The following is a 12,698-nucleotide window of genomic DNA, read 5'->3' on the forward strand; positions in this document are numbered from 1 at the left end:
CCTTAATTTTAATTAGGAGTATTATTTTACTTACTATAAATAGCTAAATTTTTATTTAATTATCTATAATTAATTATTAAAAATTCAGAAAATCAGAAAATTCTCTGTAATTCGGGTCAGGGTTTCCGGATTTTGGGTTGTGTAATCACATCGTGATTTTGATCAGTTTTCTGCACCAAATCGATCGATGTGAGTACCCAAATTCATCCTTTTGATCTGTTCTTTCAATTTCTAACATCAATTTCATGTTTTAATCTGTTATTTTTCGATTTCGATTTCTAGGGTTTATACTCGAATTGGGACTTTTTGATTCTAGGGTTATTAGGATGATTTGATCATTGATATAACTTCTCTGTGATGTTTGCAATCGATTCATGGTGGTTAATTAAATAAACGATTCATGTATGATCGAATTCGATTATTAGGGTTTATACCCAATTTTTGATTTATACGTTCTTAAGTTTGAATGATTTTTGGTTCCCTCGATGTTAGGGCTTTGATTGTATAGTTCATAGGCTTTGATTTGAGATATAGAACACGAAGTTTCATGTACAAAATAGTTAGATTGGTGTTTGGCCAGAGTTTTAGTCGGGTTTGGCCAGAGTTGCAGATTCAGGGATGATTCTGATTGTATTTCAATTGATTGAAGTTGGTGAAGTGATTTAGAATGAAAAGCACTCAAGAATAGCACCAAACGGTGTTGATTTGAGGTTGTATTGGACTCACCGGAGTCCGGTAAGGTCGCCGGTTTCTGGGCAAAATCCGGGCATGTTCTTTATAACCTGGATTTTGACCCGTTTGACCCATACCCGTGCTTGGTCGAATTTGTCAGAAGTTTCATTTATGACAAATGTTTCTGCATTTTTAATTTTTACTTTATTTTATTTATTTATAAAATCAGTTTTATTTATTTTATAAATTAATTAATTCATCATTTAATTAATTGATTTATTTATAAATAATTTTGAAATATTTTTCTAAAATTCGAGGTTAATTATTTATTTAATTACTTATTATTTATTTATTAATTATTAATTATTTAAAAATGATTAATTATTTTGATAATTAATCAAATTATTTTCAATAAATCATAATAAATTCATTTTAATTCTAAAAATTATGAAAAAATCATTTTTAATTCTAATTTTTCCTAAATAAATATTTAAAAATATTTTTGAAGTTCAATTATTTTGAATAATTAATTATATTGAATAATAAATTATTTATTCTTATTTATCTAATAATAATTGAACCGTTTATCCGATTTAAACAAAACGAAAGCCCTTCGACTCGGAAAAATGATCTGTTTTTTAGGAACGAGTTGAATTTGGATGTTTATTTACTTAAATGCCCTATTAATTATAAAGGAGAGTCCAATAAATTCTGAAAATTTTGAAACGAGCCAGATATTGGACAGTAATACGAATAGCGAGTCGATTTCGATTCTAAAAATTATTTTAAATATAGAATGACTATGTGACTTATGTGCTACATGAATTTGTGGTTAATCGAGTCCTAATTGTTATTAATTATACGAGTCAATTATAAGCATACGGGTAGACGATCTGGGCTACGTGAAGTCGGTTTAAGACGCGATTGAGATACGAGTTGACTAAATAAGCCTATTTCTTTGATAGAGACGAAGCCAACAAGGCAGATCGGCCCAGTGTTAGAGGACGGTGATATAAATGCAGTAAATCGCGTGAAAGACAAGTTTTTCCCCTATTCTAAATTCAGAATAGTGAATTACTTTCAGATTCTTATCGCAGTTACACACTGATAATTCTTGTTCACAAACACTGATACACAATTATCATTCCTTTGCTCATATTTCATTTTGATTCTTCATTCATCTAATTCATTGAATCCTCTATTCATATTTCAATAGTTACATATAAATGTATCCTGATATATTCCGATGTTGGGATACATCAAAGCATACCGATTATTCCGGTTGCTCATCTGTGGACTGGATAATGATGGTTAGGATCAGGTATACACTTGATCCAATGGACCAGGAATTTACTGGATCCTTGTGTTGGGCCGTAGAGCCTGGGTACCCGAATGGATCTATACACTGAGGATGGATCTGCACTGTATCCTGACTAATTAGCAGGATATATGTGCGAACTTGTGTCCAGTCTAGTTTATTGTATATTGTTACTCGCCGATAATGGCCTTTGTTATTTTCTTGCGAGATTATATCTTTGCAGATGTAACCAAATTACCGGTTCATTTAACTTTATTATAACATTGTATATATTAGGGACTTGTTGAGCAACTTATGGCTCATCCCCTTTTTGTTGTTATTCACCTTATTGTTTTCAGTTAAGAAGGAAAATGAAACCTATCCGGACTCGTGTGGTAAAGAAATGAGTCAAGCAGCGGGATCCTCTAATACCAAAAGTGATGATCCCAATCCAGGAAGAGAGCTTTGAGTTACCTGAGCAGGTGTAGTGTAGATAGATAATGTGTGTATTTTAATAAAGATGAATTTAGTTTAACACTTGTTAGATAATGGTTTATAATAAAGAGAGTTTTGTGAGATTTTAAATTTGGTTTGAAATAAATGTAGTGTGTTGTTCTTGTTTTCATACCTCAATCTAAAAAGATCTTAGTTAGTATTAAAGGGGTTAAATATGCATATGCTTAATTGTTATACAAGTTTGGTAATTAGCTAGTAACCCCCAGAACTAGACCCCGGGTTTGGAGGGCATTACAATCTAGTAGTTGTACAATCACTATTAGGATTGAGGGAATGGAGTGAACAGAGTGAGAGGCTGAGTTGCTCTCGGGCAAAAGGAGAGGAAATGAGTGAACAAATGCAAGCTAATTCTTCCAGCTTGGTAAAAGTGAGTGAGAGGAGTCCCATCTTAGATGGTGAAGGTGAGGGTGTGAGGATGGAAAGCCAAGAGGAGCCTTGATATAAAAATAGAGAGAAAATGAGAGAAAAGCAGGTATAGGTAATATAAGGGTGGAAACCATTGTTAGTGAGTCAATGAATGTCGGTGACGTAGAAAAAAAGAGACTGTATCAGCAAGAATATCAAGCTGTTATAGATACTATCTCTTTGGATGCTGAGACATTTATTCATTATGTCCCAACATATCAAATTCTGGCTGGACAAGGCAATGAGGAGGCTGAGAAGATACTTAACTTGACGCACACAACAACTTTCATGCTAAAGATGCAATCAACTCTCTTCCACCTGCAGCTGGTGATGATTTTGAGTTAGACTCTAGTGGCATATTTGGGGATGCTTCTAATGATGAAGACGATTTCATGGACATAGGGGGAGAAGCAGGTCCTAGCTCAAGCACAAGCACTCCAACATGGATGTTTAGCAAATACTGCAGTAAACATCATTTCAAATCTACTCTATTTCACATTATCCATCAGACTCAAACAGCTCTTCAAGCCACTACATATGCCAACACCAAGAGTTTTCTTCAAGCACATCTTGAGTCTCTACACTTGCACAATCTCTAAAACAAAGTCAAGATGTAACTGAGATCAAGACACAAATTGGACAAGTCAAGAATGATATCAATAAAAGGTTAGAGTCTATCCTTCCTGACACTACAATGAGAGACATTAACAAGCAACTTATGAAGGATTCTGACTTAAGTAGCAAGGTTGATTTTTTGGACACTAGACTGAAAGCACTTGAAACTTTAATTTCTAAGATCCAAATCAACCAAGTTTACCAGACACTCCTTCTTCAGAAATTGGTGGCTGCACAGATCTCAAATCCTGCTCAACTTGATGCTAACAAAAGAGGGGAGAAAGATGCACTTGTCCCATTCAGTGAGGGGAAGAAAGATGCACTTACCCAAGGTAGTGGGGGGAGAAGCATGTGCATATTCAAGTCAGTAAAGTGATTATTCCAGCAATTACTTTCTCTGAGCCACCAGTTCTAAATAGCATTGACTTGGTCAAAATAGCAGCAGCTGAACTGGAGCTGAAAGAAAAATGGAAGAAGCTTGATGAGAGAATTGAGAAGAATTTTGGTCCAATTGAGAAACAAGACAAAGTTGTGAAACATTTCACTCAATTGAGACCAATTTCAATCAATGAAATGAGCTTAGGGAATTGGAAAGGGTCAACCCTCAGCAAGAAGACCTCTATAGGCCAATGTGATTTTACAGCCAAAGAAAAATTACTCAAAGAATTCAACCAAAAATCCATTGGACCTAGTCTATGCAACTCCCAAGCCTGATGAAGAGAAGCTGCTTGGTAGATCTATGATCCCAGAGACTCGTCTTGAAAAAGAGAATTGCTAAAGTCTACAGGAATGAAAATTGATCTGTGTGATGGCTGGACATCCACAATTTGCAAAAGCTAAAAAAGAGGAAAATGTGAGGCTCAAACAACATAAAAGGCAAGTTGCCTTAGATGCCAAGAACCAAGCTAAGAAGCCTGCAACCACAGAAACTGAGATGCCTGTTGGGATATCTGAGTCCGTGAATAAAGAAAGGCAAGAGGAGCCAAGGCAGAAAATTAGAAAATGAGTGAGAAAGGAAACATCCAAAAGGAAGCTGGATTTTGGAGAAGAAAAGGATGAAGAAGATGAACCTGAGTCTACCCAGTCTACCACTACAAATTAATCAAGCTTGCCCACTATGAAGCAAGCTGAAACCAAATCCTATCCAGATGTGAATTTTTATGGTGAGCCAATAATTCCAAAGGATGAACCAATAGACTAGGAAAACCTACCTATCCCTGATCTAAACTTCCCAATTCCAACTACCTCGGCTAAAAGAAAAAAATCCAAACCAAGCAAGCCAGTCAAATCAGTTCCATCCAAATCCAAAAATCTACACAAACCCAAACCAACTGTCAACAAGGGAGATCAACTCTACATATATGAAATTAAGGAGTTCTCTGACATCAATCTTTACTTGGATAAGCTAGATGAAGTTAGAGCTATTGATGCTTATAAAAGACTTCCAGAAAGATTGGTGTTCAGATACAAGGGTGGAAAAGAGCTAACTTGGTCTCTTCACAGAATTCTCAATAAAGGCTTCTCTGTCTTAGTGAAGATATTCTCCTCAATAAAGAAGAATTGTGGGTTCAACATTGTTGCCAAAAGGGAGATACTGAACAGAATTGAGAAGATTAAAGATAGCCGGAGAGACCCAAATGCACTCCCAAGAGTCTTAACTATTCCCTACAATGGAGATAGAGTATAAGGACTCATATATTTGTATTATTAAAGTGTAATTATTAGATAAATAAATAAAATATGTTATGGTTTTGTCAGTATTCTGTTGTACTTGATATTAATTGTGTGTGACTTATGGGTGTACTAAAATTATTTGTATAATTATTTGCTGAGCCGTATTGTTTTTTTTAGTTTTAAAAGTGAGTTTATGAAGGATTTATTTTCATAAATATTGAACTTATCCCTAAAATTATTTTTATGGCTTTATAATTTCAATAATTATTTATGGGAATTTATAAAATTTAGAAAACAATATTTCATCATTTATCTATCCCAAAATGATTTTATGATTGTAATTAAGTGTAAATTTAGTATTAAATTTCAGAATGTCTAAAAAATCATGAAATTCATATTTTCTTAAGTTTGGAAAATTTTGAGAATTTTAAAATTATTTCGGAAAATTTTCGGATTAAATTCACCCGCACGTTTGTTCGTTAAATCGTAAAATGTGGGATGCATGATTCAAAACTGTTTTAAAAATTATGAAAATTTTATTTTATTATTTTTTAATTATCCCGAGAACTTTAAGTTTTATTTGGTAAATTTTGGGGTTAATTTCACCAGCAAACTGTTCGTTGGAAAGCGAACGCGGGTCAGAACCGGGCCTTCAGAAATATGCAGTACACGTGTAGAGTCCTCGTTAATTAAGGGATACGTGGCAGGAATTGGCCATATCTCTCTAATCTCTCTCTAGACTCTCTATAATCTCTGTCAGTCTCGATCTCTCGTCTCTCACACCTGCCCTCAGTCTCTCCTTTATTCTCTCTTTCTCTCCCCATATTGGTTCCCTGCTTGGTGAGTTTTTCGGACGCCACCTGGGTTTCTTTTCCGGTCGTCGTTTCTATTTTTCGGCGGTTTGCTTCGGTTCCATTTATGTATATTGGTAAAATTATATGTACACATACGTATATGTGTGTAAGTTAGTCGAGTGTTGTATTGCATGTCTTGGTTTTTCCGGTCGTTGCTTTATATGCTGGATTGCCTGTTCTGTTCTTTTTGATTGGGTATTCTGTTTGGAATATTTTTATTTTTCTGCAGAAATTAATTGAGTATTTTCGTGAAATAAATTTAGATACGTGTGGGAAATTATTATTATCGGTGAAATATGTGATTGAAAACCTGATTTGGGTACCTTCGGATTTTGCCGCTGTCGAAGATGAGCCTCGGTGGGCCGACGGTGGACGGTGATGATTTTATTTCGAGTCCTATAATTATTACAAATATTATTTTGTATAATTAGTGCAAAGTGAAAATTAGTGATTATAATTATTTAATCAGTAATTATGTATTTAATCTGGATTGTGAAGTTGGATTGTGTTGTTGGAATTGTTGCGTCGATTATGTTTCGACGGGTAGTCCGATAATAGAGGAAACGCTGCTCAATTTCCGAGAAATTAATTTCGTAAATACGGGAACGCGTCCTGTAATTATTTAATCAGTAATTGAATATTTATAAATATTTTATGAAAACTACTTTCGTATTGTGATGTAATATTTTGCAAAATAGTTCGGTGAACCTATTTTCCTGAAGAGATGATTATACGTATTTTCTGAAAATAAATACTGAACCGAGTTTTGAATACGTGAAACCTATTTGTTATGTGTATTATAATAATACGTATAATTACAAGTCAGGATTTAATATCGCGTGGGTAGAATTGATAGCGAGGATATGTCAAGCATAATCGATTGTCTAAATTAGGGTATTTCGATTATGTAGGTTCTAGTCGAATGACCTGAGTGTTGAAGTCGAACTAAGGATAGCCTAGTATTTAGCCGACAAGCTCAATGAGGTTCCAGTCGAAAGACCCGAGCGTTGAAGTCGGACTAGCGATAGCCTAGTGTTTAATCGATAAAACTCAGCAAGGCAAGTACCCCTGACCATATCTTTTATGGTTCAACAATATATGAATAACTGTTGATTTAATTTTTGTGCTAGAACAAAATGTTTTAAGTTACGTATACCCCGTAGTTGAAAATAAATTTGATTAAATTATGTTTTGGGGAATAGTAACTTCTGAAAATGCCTGTCCCTAAATTGTGAATAAAATTGAAAAGATTTTAAAGTGTCCTGCGATGAAATGGTTTGAAACGAGATAGGCATTGTGATACTCGTGGCAACACGAATGACAGGGTGATTCCCGTGGCAACACAGATGACTTGGTATTGTGATACCTGTGGCAACATGGATGACAGGGTGATTCTTGTGACAACACGAATGACTTGGTATTTTGATTCCCATGGCAACAAGGATGACTTGGTATTGTAATACTCGTGGCAACACGGATGACAGGGTGATTCCTGTGGCAACATGGATGACTTGGTATTGTGATACTCGTGGCAACACGAATGACAGGGTGATTCTGTGGCGACACTAATGATTTGGTAATTCCTGTCATGAGACAGATGATTTAAAAATAGAAATATTATGCTAAAATTGAACTCTAGTATTTAAGTAGCACGTGAATTATGTTATATTTTAAAGTAGCATGCTAGTTTTGTGAATATCCAGTTTTTTTCCTGTTTTTCATGTTTTTCTACATGAATGAGGTATGATTTATATTCCTATAACTGTTGATCTTAAATCGTATTACTTTTTTATTCATATATTGGTACTGTTGATCAATTGGTTGCTCATTCTTGCAAAATGTTTTGCATTTATATATCACAGATACCTGGGAGACCCTTTCATCATAGCCAGGGTAGAGTTCCAGCTCCTCTATCGAGTTCCTATGAGGTAGTTTTGCCAGACCTATTGTAGGTCTGTTGAGTTTTGTAATAGGACGGTTGTGTAAGGCTTGTTTAAATGAATTTGGTTTTATAATAGTTGGGTAGCCTAAATCATACTTAAACCTGGAAAAGATCTTGGTAAGGGGGTCGTGATGTTGTAACAATAATGAGTTTGGTTGTAATATAATTGTGGTTGCTATTGTTCATGACGTCAAACCCTGACCCAGGGGTTGAAGCCATCACATGTTGGTATCAGAGCTAAAGGTTTAATTCCATGATTTAGGTTAAGAATATAGTCGAAATGGAGTAGGAAATTCTATTCCATGGTGTGAGTCATCAACTCATATAAAGGAGTGATTCTAAGAGTCTACTCGAGGATTTTAAAGAAGTGACCCTGGCATCTGTGGATGTTTTGTTGGAACTGCCCTAACTTTTAGTGTGTCTCCCTCGTATATATGTATTATTGGCAATGTTCGATAGAGATTTCTAGTTCTCCCTCTCGAGATAATGATTCTGACCATGAGAGTTCAGATTCGGAGTGGAACCTTGATGTTGTGGATGAGGGGGCACCAGTGCCACCCCCACCTGTTATTCATTTCATGTCTAGTGATGTTACTGGACTGAGTGTGAGACCTCGGTGACTTCAGATAGTATGTTATAATAGTAGTCGACGACTATTATGATAGCCAAGTCTTGTAGTGTATGTAGATCAGTACTGTTTCTTATATCTTGAACCTTTAAATGCATTTCTTGAGACACACTTTGTTTCCAGAATGATTGCCTATCCCCTAACTAGTTGCTTGTTTCCCACAAGTAGGTCAAAACTCGAAGTAAGAAAACCCCAGGTTGTGTTGATTTCATCATAACCCAGATTCTCCTCCCTGCCTATAAATTTTCTATCAAAACATTGTTTTTTTTCCTTGGTGATTCTATCAGTCGAATAAGGCAAATAATGCATATGGTTTGACTATTTGTCTGTGTGACAAAATTTCGGGTGGGACGCCACCGAATTATGTGTTGTAAACTATATGGTACTAAGACTGGCCATCTTATGTACTTTTACGGTTGCTCTCAGTCATATCTATATCTTCTTCACCTTTCCTTACTTTATAATTGATTCCTTGATTTCAAAATTTCATTTGATATCTCATGGCAATGAATTTATCAGTAGTTAGACAGTCTTAATTATAGAAGGCAAACAAAAGTTGACTGTTCGGAGGAATAAAGGCTCTATATCAGGTTGCTATTTCAGAGATGAAGATAGAAGAGAGGATTCAGGATCCAATGGCAAAAGTTGCAGCCTTATAAAAGTTAAATCAATGGTTGGAAAATCACTTGTAGTTGGTAGGAAATTGCCTATAAAGGAATGGTTGGTTGCAAATCGGCCTAGAGTGCCTAGTAGGGTCCAGAATTCCTTAGGTTTGACTCAGCTTACTAGATTGCCGTATGTAGCTTATGGCGGTTATAGCCAGCTCAATTTTGTTGTGTATCGGATTAGTTTAGCTGCTGTATTGAGAAGTTATACTATGATGTCTGGTATCTTTATATTCCGGTTTTTCTACACTATTGTTGATTCTGCTACTATCATTTTGGCTATTGTTGTTAGTGCTATTAATCTAGATACCTTTTATAAATGACCTTGATAATAAAGACATGGGTATATTAATTGGGAAGCATTTTCCTGATACAGGTGCACCGTTTAAACGCTGATATTTTATGTCATACATTCTTGTTATGTTTTTGAATAAATCCACTGCTATATTTCAGGAAAATGCCACCCAAGAAAGCTACCCAGTCTAAAGGAAATAGCAGTAGTTTTGCTAAAGGTCCAGCTATAAATGAAATTCTAGATTTATTGCGCAAGCAGCAATAATAGTTAATCCAACAGATTCAACAACAGCAACTTCTGTTGCAGCAGCAACATCAAAGGGTGAACCAGACTGTTAATTTTATATCTTTTCAGAATGTTATACCTCTCGAGTTTAAGGGTGAACCTGATCCAGTAGCTGCTGGAGCAAGGTTAAAATAAATGGAGAAAGCTTTCAACCTCATCCAAGTAAGTGATAATCTTAAGACCGATTATGTAAGTTATTTCTTAAAAAATGAAGTGAATTATTGGCGGAAGTCAACCAGGGCATTAGAAAGAGAAGGTCATAATCCATGGGCTAGGTTTACCGAGTTGTGTTCAGAAAAATATTTCCCTGACTGTCTGTGAAATCAAATGGAGATTGAGTTTTTAGAATTAAAGCAAGGTGAAATAAGTGTAGCAGAGTATGAGGCTAAGTTTACGGAATTAGCTAGATTTGTGCCAGACTATGTAAATTATGAAGCTCAGAAATCAAAGAGGTTTCAACAGGGATTGAAACCAAAAATTCAGAGTGGAGTTGTAATTTAACAACTAAGGACCTATACCTCAGTAGTTCAGGCATCCATGGTAATAGAAAGTGATCAGAAATTGACCGCCAAGGAAAAAGAAAGTGAGGAGTGGAAATTGGATGTTATGGAAGAAAAACAAGATCAAAGAAAATCCAGTCAGAGGTTTCAGAAGCGATTTGGAAGAAATAGAAATAGAAGATTTAGGAGATAGACTTTTTCCCAGGCTAGGCCTAGTGCCCCTTCAGTTGCTTCCACTCCAACCAAATCAGTCAAACTGATGGTGGGTTGTAAGTTGTGTGGTAAGAGTCACAGTGGTCAGTGTAAAGGGAATGACCAGTGTTTTAGATACGTTTAGAAAGTCCATTACGCATTAGAGTGCAGAACCCAAGAATCACTTTCTATAGCTGTGGTAAGGTTGGGCATCTTGCTAGGAGTTGTAGGACCGTTACTCAAGGCAGTATTGGAGGTAATGCATCCCAAGGACTGGTATCCAGTACATCTAAAGCCAGAACCTTTAAGATGACCAAGAGATCCAATGCTCAGGACTCGAATGTAGTTGCAGGTACACTTTCTCTTAACTTCGTACCTGTTAAAATTTTATTTAATTCGAGAACATCTCAGTCTTTTGTATTTAAGGATTGTGTGAATAAAAAGGATTTAATGTTGAAAGATTAGCTGAACCTTGGACCATAGAAGTGGCTAACCAAGATGGAGTCCCAGTAAATCAGTTCTGTCCTAAATGCCCTATAGGAATCTTGGGACATTCTTTTATGACCGACCAAATACCTTTCGAGTGAGGAAAATTGGATGTAATCTTAAAGATGAATTGATTTTTCCGTCATAAGGCAAAGATCGATTACAAGAATAATAAGAATTGTAATTTTATGAAAGATAATATTAGGGTGACTTTCCAAGGGAAAAAGTAAGATAAGAAGTTTCTTTCAATCATGCAAGCAAAGAAGTTATTAAAACAAGGATGTAAGGCATATCTAGCACATATAATGGATATTAAGAAGGAAGCACTAAAGCTGGAAAAAATTCAGGTAGTAAATAAATTTCCATAAGTCTTTCCAGATAAATTACCAGGATTACCCCAAATCATGAGATAGGATTTCTCATCGGGTAGTACCCGGAGCCAAACCAGTGTCAAAGGCTCCATATTGTATGGCCCAATGGGAATGAAGGAATTAGTTAGGCACCTGCAGGAGTTATTGGATATGAGGGTGATCAGACCAGATGTATCCCTGTGGGGGTGCACCAGTGTTGTTTATGGAGAAGAATGATGAAAGTATGAGAATATGTACTGATTATCGAAAGTTTAATAATTTGACAATTAGGAATAAGTAACCCTTACCTAGAATTGATTACTTATGTGACATAATTAAAGGAGCGTGTTATTTCTTGAAGGTTAACTTAAGATCAGGCTACCATCAGTTAAAAATCAAGCATGAGGTCGTACTAAGGACTGTGTTTAGAACGAGATTTGGATATTACGAGTTTCTGGTGATGTTATTTTGATTAACAAATGAACCAATCGCCTTTAGGGATTTTTTGAATAGAGAGTATAAAGAGTACTTGTATAAGTGTAATTGTATTTACTGATAACATCCTCATCTATTCAAAGACTAAGAAAGACCATGTAGAACACCCAAGGATTTCCCTATAGCGGTTAGGAAAGAAGTAATTGTATGCTAAGTTTTCAAAGTATGAGTTCTGGTTAGAATTGATTAAATATTATGATTGTTCCATTAACTACCACCCAAGAAAAGCCAATGTAGTGGAAGATGCCTTGAGTAGAAAAGAAAGATTGAATGTGATTAAGATCGCTGAGGAATGGGCGAAAGAATTGGAAAAGTTGGAGGTATTGAGAAAAGTAGGTAGAGTTGCCTACGAGTTAGTACTGTCGTCGCAGCTGCAGCATATTCATAATGTGTTCCACGTCTCTGGGTTAAGGAAATATAGCCATGATTCGAACCAAGGCACTGAGTATGAGCCACTCCAGATCCTAGACCGTAAAGAGCGGGTCCTTAGGAATAAATCGATTCCCATAGTAAAAGTACCTTAGAGAAATCCTCGAGTGGAAGAGTCCACTTGGGAGTTAGATTCAGATATGCTTGACAAATATCCTCACTTGTTTGGTTAGTTGAGATTCTGAGGACTGAATCTTTTTAAGGGGGGAAGGTTATAACAACTCGTATATTTGTATTATTAAGTGTAACTATTAGATAAATAAATAAATAAATAAAATATGTTATGGTTCTGTCAGTAGTCTGTTGTACTTGATATTAATTGTGTGTGACTCATGGGTGTACGAGAATTATTTGTATAATTAATTGATGAGCCATATCGTTTTATTTTTACTTTTAAA

This window comes from Apium graveolens, chromosome 10 (genome assembly GCF_009905375.1).
Source record: "Apium graveolens cultivar Ventura chromosome 10, ASM990537v1, whole genome shotgun sequence".
Taxonomy (NCBI): domain Eukaryota; kingdom Viridiplantae; phylum Streptophyta; class Magnoliopsida; order Apiales; family Apiaceae; genus Apium; species Apium graveolens.